Source organism: Theobroma cacao, chromosome 5 (genome assembly GCF_053813885.1).
Source record: "Theobroma cacao isolate CCN51 chromosome 5, ASM5381388v1, whole genome shotgun sequence".
Lineage (NCBI taxonomy): Eukaryota > Viridiplantae > Streptophyta > Magnoliopsida > Malvales > Malvaceae > Theobroma > Theobroma cacao.
In genome coordinates, this window is record NC_142643.1 from 32872621 (window position 1) to 32883154 (window position 10534).

General features: G+C 33.3%; 1 long non-coding RNA gene across 1 annotated transcript; it reads right to left on the reverse strand.

Moving 5' to 3' along the window:
- Positions 1 to 145: 145 nt before the first annotated feature.
- On the reverse strand, positions 146 to 2026 carry LOC148762786 (uncharacterized). Its single transcript, XR_016026571.1, has 3 exons — positions 1937 to 2026; positions 1204 to 1287; positions 146 to 345 (listed from the first exon to the last, which is right to left on the reverse strand). It is a non-coding gene; the product is annotated as an uncharacterized LOC148762786 (long non-coding RNA).
- Between the last annotated feature and the right edge of the window lie 8508 nt (positions 2027 to 10534).

A 10534-nucleotide genomic window follows, 5' to 3' on the forward strand; every position in this document is an offset into this window, starting at 1 on the left:
TGGAAAACACATATTTCTTAATCAAAAATAATTTTGGATGTCTAAAACATTCGTTTAAAATGGAATTATGACTGTTATAATAAAATAAAAATATTCAATAAAATATTCAATTTTCACATAAAACGATATTTTAAGAACACTGCATAAATAATTTTTATAGCGTAAAAGCAAAATAAATTCTTACATACCGTAATACAGATAACCAAAGTATAGAATTTAATTTACAGTGACACGTGGGCCCCCGAATGACCAAAAGTATAAAAAGAAATGAACCTACAGTCTTTGGATGTGGCAAGTTCAACTGTAATTCTCGCCGATATCAGTTATCTACAATCTATTCTGAACCTGAAATGGGTGGAAATGAGGGTGGTGAGATTATAAAATCTCAGTGAGTAAACAAACATCACTCAAAATATCTAAAGTCGAGTAAAAGGAGACTATTAAAACATTTCATCAAACTGTAATTTATCATCTTTCAACTTATTTCAACCAAATGAAATCAATTTATTTAAAGCAAGTAATCAGTATGGCTTATGAATTTCTTAAAAAACTTGGCTCATGCCAAAAATTATTATCATACTCAGTTATTTGGGATACCTTGGCCGAGGGCTATCCCAACTGAGTCCGCCAAGGCTATTAGAAAGTCATGTTTTTATTTTGAAAACATAGCCATTCCTTGACGTTGGCCGAGTTCCCCTTCACGAGGTGGTTTGGCGTGAAGTGAACTCTAAAAGTTATACCTCAGGAGTTACCCTACTCGCCTCTCCAACCGAGGTAAAAATATAACAGGATTCCGTGCCCCTCTAATAGGCTAGTCCACAGAATCCAACCCACTGCAGCAGGTCAAACCCACCATACAATAAAATTTTGACAGCATGACAGGGCTAATATATTACTACCCAGCCTGCAAGGGTAAAATAAAGTGATTCATATAATTCATAAAAACACAGCCCAGCCAGTCATGCCAATACAATAACATAAGCCATTAATTCAATTTTAAATTTACAACATATCAGTGGTCTCCAATTACTCTATTTTTCAAAATCGTTATTTCGTTTCAAGACAATTTATAAAATATTTTCATTTAAACTCATTTTGTTTACAAAACATAAAAATTTACCATTTGAACTCATTTTCATAAAATTCACCAAAACCGAATAAAAACATACTTTAGATAATTAAAATGATGGTAAGGTTACTCACCGTGTCTAGAGTGAGGATTTTCGAAATACTCAGACTATTGGTCCTCGGGTGCAATTCCCTTGCTTTTATTAGAGGACTCACCACCTTGACACAGTACAAAATCGAGAAATTCACCACATTGGTACTAAATTGAAATTAAACTAATTTAGACTACTAATGCTTGATATGAAATGCAAAAATGTCTAAATTTTTGCCTAAATGCGGTGTTAGCCTATTTCGGTCTTTTACCCGATAAATTGATATACGCGTCCGTTTAAACTCCAAATTAATTTTTTTCAGTTTCTATACCTCAATTGCACCCAAATTGACTTAATGTCCCTCAGTGTGGTGCAAATTATCAGTCCCGATAATAAATTACGAAAATACCCCTAGTGGGTAAAAATTTGTATTTTTGCTCCGAAAATTTCCATTATTTTTCTAGGCTCATAATTCATCATTATTCATCATAATTCCTCAAATAACCATCAAGATCAGCAGCCAATATTCCCCTAGAAAATTCAGCATAATGGGTTTCAATGGGAGAAAATTATATTTCTAGCTTATTTTTGCTATATTTCAATATAACTTAACTAAAATCACTTAATTCAATTAAAATCAACCAAAAATCAAGCTCAAAACTCATCCATGGAGGTTTGGCCAGCATGGGTGTCCATACCCACTTTGTAATTTTGCATGGAAATGAGAAAAAAATGCATGGGTAGTGAAAATCACAAGGAAAATCAATGAAATTTACCTTTTTAATGCTTGATTTCTTGATTTCTCTTGATTTTCTCCAAATTTTTCAGGTAGGATTCTTGTTTTTTTTTTTCCCTTTTCTCCCCTGGTTTGGACAGCTGAAGAAGATGAGAATTCCGGAATTTTTACCTTTTTAAAGGCTAAAATAATATAATATTATTTTATTCATTTTTTTTAATGTTTTATTAATTCCTTAAATTCTAGCCATCCATTTATTTCCAAATTTTCACCATACACTTGTCCCACATATCCATAGCTTAGGTAAAATTCTCAGACTTATCCAAAGTCTTGGTGGAGTAATTTTTGAAATTTACACTTTTACCCCCGTAAAAGTCAAAAATTACATTTTTGCCCCAAAAATTGAAAAATTGCCCATAGACATATTTTTCATCCCTTATACTCATACCATTCTCCAATTTGTCAAATTTGATCTAAATTCTCTCAAAATCTCAAATTTTGTCCGCGGGTGGCAAAATTACGATTTTGCCCCTACACTCTAGAAATCACTGGAATTAAACTTTTTCACTGCCAAACCCTCAAATTATACTCCAATACTCAAATGGGGCTAAAAAAATTCTTTTCTAAAAATTCCCATTGTGTCCTTGGGTGGCAAATGACCATTTTGCCCCTGGACAGTAAAAATTCTAGTTTGACTTCAAATTGATCCTCGAACTCCAAATCACCATATTAAACCATTCTGGGACTTTAATATTCTTAATTTCATTTTAAATTCTCTATTTGATCTAGTTCGAGACTTAAATTAACTTAATTGTACCATTTGGTACATTGTCGTCTTTTAACGATTTTTCTTTCAGGGCTTTCCAAGTATGCAAGCATATTGTCAATCATATGAATGACATGGAAAGTATTTTATAAGGTCGGGCTTGACAATAACATATGATTAAATGGTACCGTTCATGGAATGCGCATCACAGGGTGCTAATCCTTCCTTGTATATAACCGTACTCCCAAACCCAATTATAAAACTCGCAGATCAAGTTTTTGTTCTTTAGATGAATCTAAAATCAATTTAGGACCTTGTTGAATAGAACGAATTTAATAAGTGACCAATCACACTTAAATAAAAAAAATTGATGGCAACTTTTCAAATTTTTCACATCGCTGGTAGTGACATGTCGTAGGAAACTTTTTCATCAAGACATAGGTCGTAGAATTTTTTTTTTAATTTATATGTTTTTGATCAGGTTTGCACAACATCCTAGAAAGAACTAAAGGAGATGACTATTTCAGACTTGGAATTCTAGTACTTGGAATTTTACATGCTTTGAATTCTAGTATTTGGAATTTTACATGCTTTATTCTGTTAGGAAGCTACACTATTGAATAGTGACTTGGAATTCTAGTATTTGGACTATCACATGATTTGACTAATCAACTTTAGGTATTACCTTGCCATCCAAACTTAAATTGTATCTTCAAAAATGTTTCCGTTTATACTTAGATTTTGCCATCCAAAATTTTAAACTTAATTATGCCTAAACTGCATCAAAAAATTAAACATCCATCGACAATGCCATTATTGTTATATATGTTTGACATTGTCTTTGTTGTCTAATGGCTTTAAGAGTTGTGAAAATAAAAAATTGCTTCTAATTATTGTTAAATCATTATTTTCTTATTTTCATTATTTGATAATTTTTTTAGTTATAAAATAATCTTTAATTCAGATTTGAAGTTTAAACGTATGACAAATTTTGATTTACAACATTAATCTAACACTTAAAAAACAAAATTTACTTATACTTTAAAGAATGATTTTTTACGATAAGCTCATTAAAGTTATAAACAATTAATATATTATGCAAAATAGAACAAAATTAATAGTATTTAATGGAAAATAGAACAAAATTAATAGTATTTAATAATAGAAATTTTGAATTACGATATAATATATGGAAAGTTATCCTAAATTATCCGCAATGGAGTTTTTAAATTCCACAAACAAACATAGAAAGTTGTCACAGGTCCAACATATTATATTTAATGAAATTATGTATTAATTATAATTATTAAATGAATATGTACGTGACAACCTTATAAACCCACTAATGGAGTTCAAATATTCCACTATACTTGAATATATAGTAATCAATATATAATATAGTTGTGTCATTTCTCAATAAATTTCACATAATTCATATTTATATATAGTTATTGTTGAATAGTTTGTAATATTTGTTGGAAGATAATTATTCAAGTGTGACTGTTTAAGAATAAATATAACTCTTAAAAAATAATAAAATAAAAATAAATAAAAAATAAGTATTTACAACAAACACAACTATTGAAAGTTGTAGATACGTCTGTTGAAATACAACAAACACATCTGTTAAAAATAGTACAGACACATCTGTTGAAAATAAAAAGGACGCATTTGTTGAAAGACAACAGATACAACCTCTCATTGTCTATAAAAGAACGTACTTCCAAGCCAGAAGTCATTCAAAGCATTTTGCAAAAAAGGCTTGTTGTATCTTGGAGAGTCCTTATCTGCGAATCCCCATAGTAGGCAACAACTTTTTAAAGAAAGTGTGTTGCAGCATGCCTCAAGCCTTACTTTCTTCTCTTTTCTTCTTCTACTAATTTTCTAACGATTTGAAAGAGTTGTTTTCAATGGAGTCTAATTCAAATTCAAAATTTCAACTTATGAATCAAGAATTCATCAAACTTGATCGGTTTGATGGAACCAATTTCACCCGCTGGAGAGATAAGATGGTGTTTTTGCTCACAACCTTGAAGGTTTATTATGTTCTAGATCCAACTCTTACTGTAATTCCAGAACCGACTGTTGAAGACTCTGATGCATAAAAGGCAGAGAGAAAAAACGTGAAGAAGATGAATTGATATGTCGTGGACACATTCTAAATACTTTGACAAATCGTCTATATGATCTCTGCTCCAATATGAAAACTCCAAAGGAAATTTGGGAAGCCTTGGAAACTACCTATAAAAACAAAAAAAAAAGGTACTTGTAGACACTTTACTTTTGACAAAAAATAAATATAAATTAATTAAAAAAACTAATTAACTAAATAATTAAAAAAAAAAGTACTGGCGAGGCGTGAACGCCCTTGCCAGTACTCGTACCACCACCACTACAGTGCCAGACGCGAAAAAATCACGCCTGGCAGAGTAGTGGGAAGACACCCCTACAGAAGCCAATATTTCAAGTATAAAGGGGGGATCCGAAGCAAAAACCAAGGGGGGAAGAAAATCAGAGGGTAGCCAAAAATTAAAACCAAAAGAATTCCTAGCTTTCTAAACAACCACAACCACAAAACCCTCAGCCAAAATACCACAAAAATATAGAAAATATATACAAAAACACATAACGCATGAGGGATGAGAGGAGGATTTTGATGGGTTTTGGAGAGCCAACACTGAGAAGTTGGGTTTTGGGTCTCGCCATCGGTGAAAGAAAGTAACGGGGGAGTGGATTTGTTTTTGGTGGGTCGACCGATGGTGGGCGAAGCAAAGAGGTTTGGGATCTGGGCTGATCATCGGTGAGCGAAGCAAGGATGTTTGGGAGTTAGGTCGACCGCCAATGAGTGAACCAAGGCAGTAAGAGAAGAGAGAGGAAGGCGTTGGGAAAGGGAGAGCCGACTGCTGGGGAGTGACGCCCGCAACCGTAGAGCAAGGAGGCAGGAGTGAGAGAGGGCCAATCGGATAGCCGATGGCACTGCCGGTTTTGGGTGGTGGCCGGTCAAAAGGGAAGTTTTTTAGAGAGAGGGTAGAGAGTTTGATTTTAGAGAAAGAAATTAAAAGGAGAAAATGAAGAAAGGGTGAAGAAAAAACCTTTTTTATACTTAGGGTTAAGTAAAACTATGCAGCGATCGATTACAACCGAGCAACCGATCGCGATCGTTGGTTTTTGTAACCGACGGTTGCAATAGCAACCGTCAGTCATGTCGATCGGCCTCGTCGGTCAATCGGGTCGACCGTCGGGTGGGACTCCTTCCCCCTTGAGCTGACTGAATAACCGGGCATTGACTGCCTTGGTTTCTATTGCAGGTGAAAGCACCAAAATACCCCTCATTAAACACTTTCTTTTCTACCCCCATAAAGGTAAAATTGTAAAACCCTCTTCAAAAGACCCTAAACCTGTTGCAGATCTCACAAACCAACAACCATTCGGCCTTTCCCCCGACAGCCCCTTATTTTCTCCGTTCCCTTTTCGCCTCATACAACTAGCAGCCGCCTCATGCAACCATAGGTGTTTCTTAGTTGCTATCAAGTGTGTTTCTCAATCAAAATTGCTGCCATTGCAAGGTAAATATTAGTTTTATTTTTTAAGTTATTTTGTGAAAATAAGCAGAGAGAGAAAGTTCGAGAGAAAATATGTTAGAGATTATGAGTTTAGGGTGGTTGTTTTTTGCTTGTAATAATTATGTTTGTTCCATTAAGCTTGCTGTTTAGACATTGTAAACTGCTTGGAACCAAACCCTCTTTTTGCACTTTGCAAAAAAATTTAGAATTTCCTTTTCCATGGAGCTTGGCAATTAAATTCTAAAAGGTACGTAGGTCCTCATTTTCATCGACTTTACCAAACAATATATGTTCTATATAGTTGAATATGATACGTAAAGGATCTTTAAACTTGGGTCATTGGAAAGGAAGAAGGGAAAAGAAAGAAAGTCAAAGGGTGTGGGGGATGCCGGATGCATCTAGAAATAGAGAAAATCTAGAATTCTGAGAAAGTTGGTTTGGATGCTACTGATAAGTGATAAACAGTATTTTGATAAGCCTATTATAATAATATTATTATAAAAAGAACATTTAAAATTGTTATTCATAAATGTTAATTTTAATGGACATAGAAGTTTTGGTATAATTTATAATTCATCTAATTATAATATTGTATAAATTAATATAAACACAATTTAGTGCACTTATGTTTGATGTGTTTAATCTAATAAATGTTAATTTTTTTTCAATTAATGTGTGATAATATTTGATTTATTATCTGTGTATAAACATCCAAGTATCAACACATAACTCAATTTGATTCCCATTTTTTGGTTTCCTCAAATTGGCCCAAAATTTCTGGCAACTTGGAATTATTTTTAGTTGGAAAAACTAAAACTCCCATGTTGTTTGGACTAAGCAATTCATGACACTCATCCAAGTAGTATAAAAGACTTTAAGTCATACCGATGTCAACGAGGAAGAGTAAATTGTTTACCTTGCATGTGTTTGACAGGGTTGGCAACTTAGAATTATTATTTGGATTTTTAATTAAAATGATTGACAATATATTAGAATTAAATATTAAAATTAATATTTGGATTTTTTTTTTTTTTTGTAGATGTCAACTAATGAGGAAATAAATTTCGCAATTAATGAGACACCAACACCAACACCATCAACATCTACACCTCATGTTACTGCTAGTTCTACCGATCCCAACAAAACGTGTGAAGTTGTAAGCAAGGTGCGGAAGCAAATGGAGCCGTCTCAATCTACATCGATTGTGTGGGATCACTTCACCAAATTTGTTGATAAGAAAGGTAATAAGAAAGCTAATTGTTCTCATTGTGGTAAAGAATTGTGTGCTGATACAAAAAAGAATGGAACATCTTCTTTGAAAAATCATATTAAAGTTTGTCCTAAGTTGAAATTGGTGCGTGATAGTGAGGAGAAAAGGCAGATGAAATTAGTTTTTGCTTCGGGAGGGGATGGGTTGGGTAATTGGAAGTTTGATCAAGAGGCAGTTATGAGGAGTTTAGCTAAGATGATTATTTTAGATGAATTGCCTTTTAAGTTTGTGAAAAATAATGGATATAGGAGACACATAAACGAAGCATGTCCTAGATTTCGTATATCTTCACGATGGACTGTTGCTAGGGATTGCTATAAGGTTTATACTGATGAAAAAACTTGAATGAGAAGATTATTAAAATCATGTCCTGGTAGAATGTGTCTCACCACTGACACATGGACTTCGATTCAAAGAATTAATTATATGTGTCTAATTGCCCATTTTATTGATATTGATTGGAAGTTGCAAAAAAGAATTTTGAATTTTTGTTCGATCACTAGTCACAAAGGTGAGGCCTAGGTAAGGCAATTAGTAAATGTTTGGGGGATTGGGGGATCCAAAAGATTTTTTCTATCACTGTTGATAATGTTAGTTCAAGTGATGTTGCAGTAGGGCATTTGAAGAAAAAATATAATGTTGCTGGAACTAGTATTTTAGGTGGTAGATTTTTTCATGTGAGATGCATTGCTCATATTGTGAATCTTGTGGTCTTTGATGGATTGAAGGATATGAATACCTCAATTGCTCATGTTAGAGGGGCAGTGAGATATATTAGACAATCCCCTACTAGATTAGTCAAGTTTAAGGAGTGTACTGTTAGTGCAAGAGTTAAGAGCAAGTGTTTATTGTGTTTAGATGTGAGCACTAGATGGAATTATACTTTTTTGATGTTGGATACAGCTTTGAAATTTCAGAGGGCGTTTGCATCATTTGAATTATGTGATAATGGCTCCATACCTGAGCTCATAAGGTTGGGAGATGGGGTGCCCGATGACAGAGATTGGGAAAATGTTAAGAGGATTTCTCGTTTTTTGAGAGAATTTTATGATTTGACTTTGAGTGTTTCAGGCACATCTTACATAACTGCTAATGCTTTTTTGGATTCCATTTCTGATGTGTATACAACTTTGATTGAATGGCAAAATGGTGATGATGTTGATTTACAGTCTATGGCAATTAGGATGAAAGAGAAATATGACAAGTATTAGGGTAATGTGGAGAAAATGAATTTGGTGTTATTTATTGCTGCTATACTTGATCCGAGGAAAAAGCTTTCTTATGTTGAATTCACTTTGCTAGACATGTATCCTCCAACTCAAGCTTCAATGATGTTTTCTTTAGTGACACAAACAATGGATGAGTTGTTTCGTTGTTATAGAAATATGTTACAACCTTCAGCTCATGATGTTGGTGAAAGTGGTCAACAGTGTCTAACGTCCATGGGTCAAGGCACTAGCGGTGGTTGTAATGATAATGTTGTTTCAACTTTGATTGGCAAGGACACAGAACGAACTAAAAAAAAATTGGATAGGTTCAAGAAGCACCGGTTAAACATTAGATCAAAAGAACTGAAAACAGAATTGGAGAAATATTTATCTGAGCCTGTGGATGATGAGGGTTTCGATGATGATGAGTTTGATGTTCTCATGTGGTGGAAACTTAATCAGTTTAGGTTTCCTATACTTGCCGCTATTGCTCATGATGTTTTGGCTGTTCCCCTATCAACAGTTGCTTCGGAATCTGCTTTTAGTATCGGTGGACGTGTGCTTGATGCATATAGGAGTTCTTTGACTCCTAAGGTTGTGCAAGCACTTATTTGTGCTCAAGATTGGTTACTTGGAAAGGTACTTGGTGATCCGGATTTGATTGCAGATGATCTGGACGAGCTTGATAAACTTGATTTTGGTAACTATTTTATTTCTTTTTATAGTTTTATTTATAATTTAACTTATTTGATTTGTTAAAAATTAATTTACCATATTTGTTATTTTATTTTTTAGAGTTGGCTACTATTGCGTTGGAGACAATAGCTGAGTTTGAGCCTGAGTCGGATTAACATTTTTAGGTAATGTTATCATTCGGTATTATGCAATATTTATATGTTATTTATAATTCATTTAGGTTATCTTACTACAAAAATTTACACTAATTATATATTTGCTTTTAATCTTTTTAGGAGCATGTTCTACAAAATCATTAAAATTCGAAGTTGGAGCCTTGGAGATTCATATTTTGAAATTTAGTAATTTATGTCATTAAACTTTAAGTTGTGGAACTCTTCTTTGTTTATTTATTGTATGAAGATTAATGTTAATTTCTTTGAGATCTTATTTAATTATAGAACTTTTTAAACTAATGTTTATTTATTCTATAAAGATTAATGTTAATTTATTGCATGAAGATTAATATTATTAATCATTTGAAAAATAAATAAATAGGTCAAAAAGAAGACTTAAAAAAACTCTTTGTAACAAATTATATACAAAAGGCTTATGTCAAATAAAAAAAAGGATCAAATTATTTAACTATATCAAAAGTATAAATCTTTGTGATTTATATACAAAAAAATATCATTGTTTTAAAATTTGATTTGCCTTGCTTTAGAAAGTGACAATATTCTATCCTTGAATTACTACTAGTATTCATGGAAAAATAAGTTAAATCAATGGATCTTTAACAGCCCATATAAACCTTCACAGTCCAAGTCAATTTCATAAAACCTTCACAGCCCAAACCCAAATCAAATTAAGCTCACAGTCTAAAACACCGAATCCTAACCGATCGACCAACCTATCCCAAAAATCGACCGAAATCGATTTTGGAGGGGGGCGGTTCGGTCAGTTAATTTAGTAAAACTTTTTTGTTGGTTTTACGAAAAATCAACTGAAACCGAACCGAGACCGAATTTGCTCACTCCAAGGGCTAAGGCATCAAAACGGCGTAGTTTTGGGCATTTGGAGGTTACTGGGCAGGAGACTGGACAATGGACCAACTGAAGCAGGCTATCCGGGTTGGGCTATATTTAGCCCATTGAAG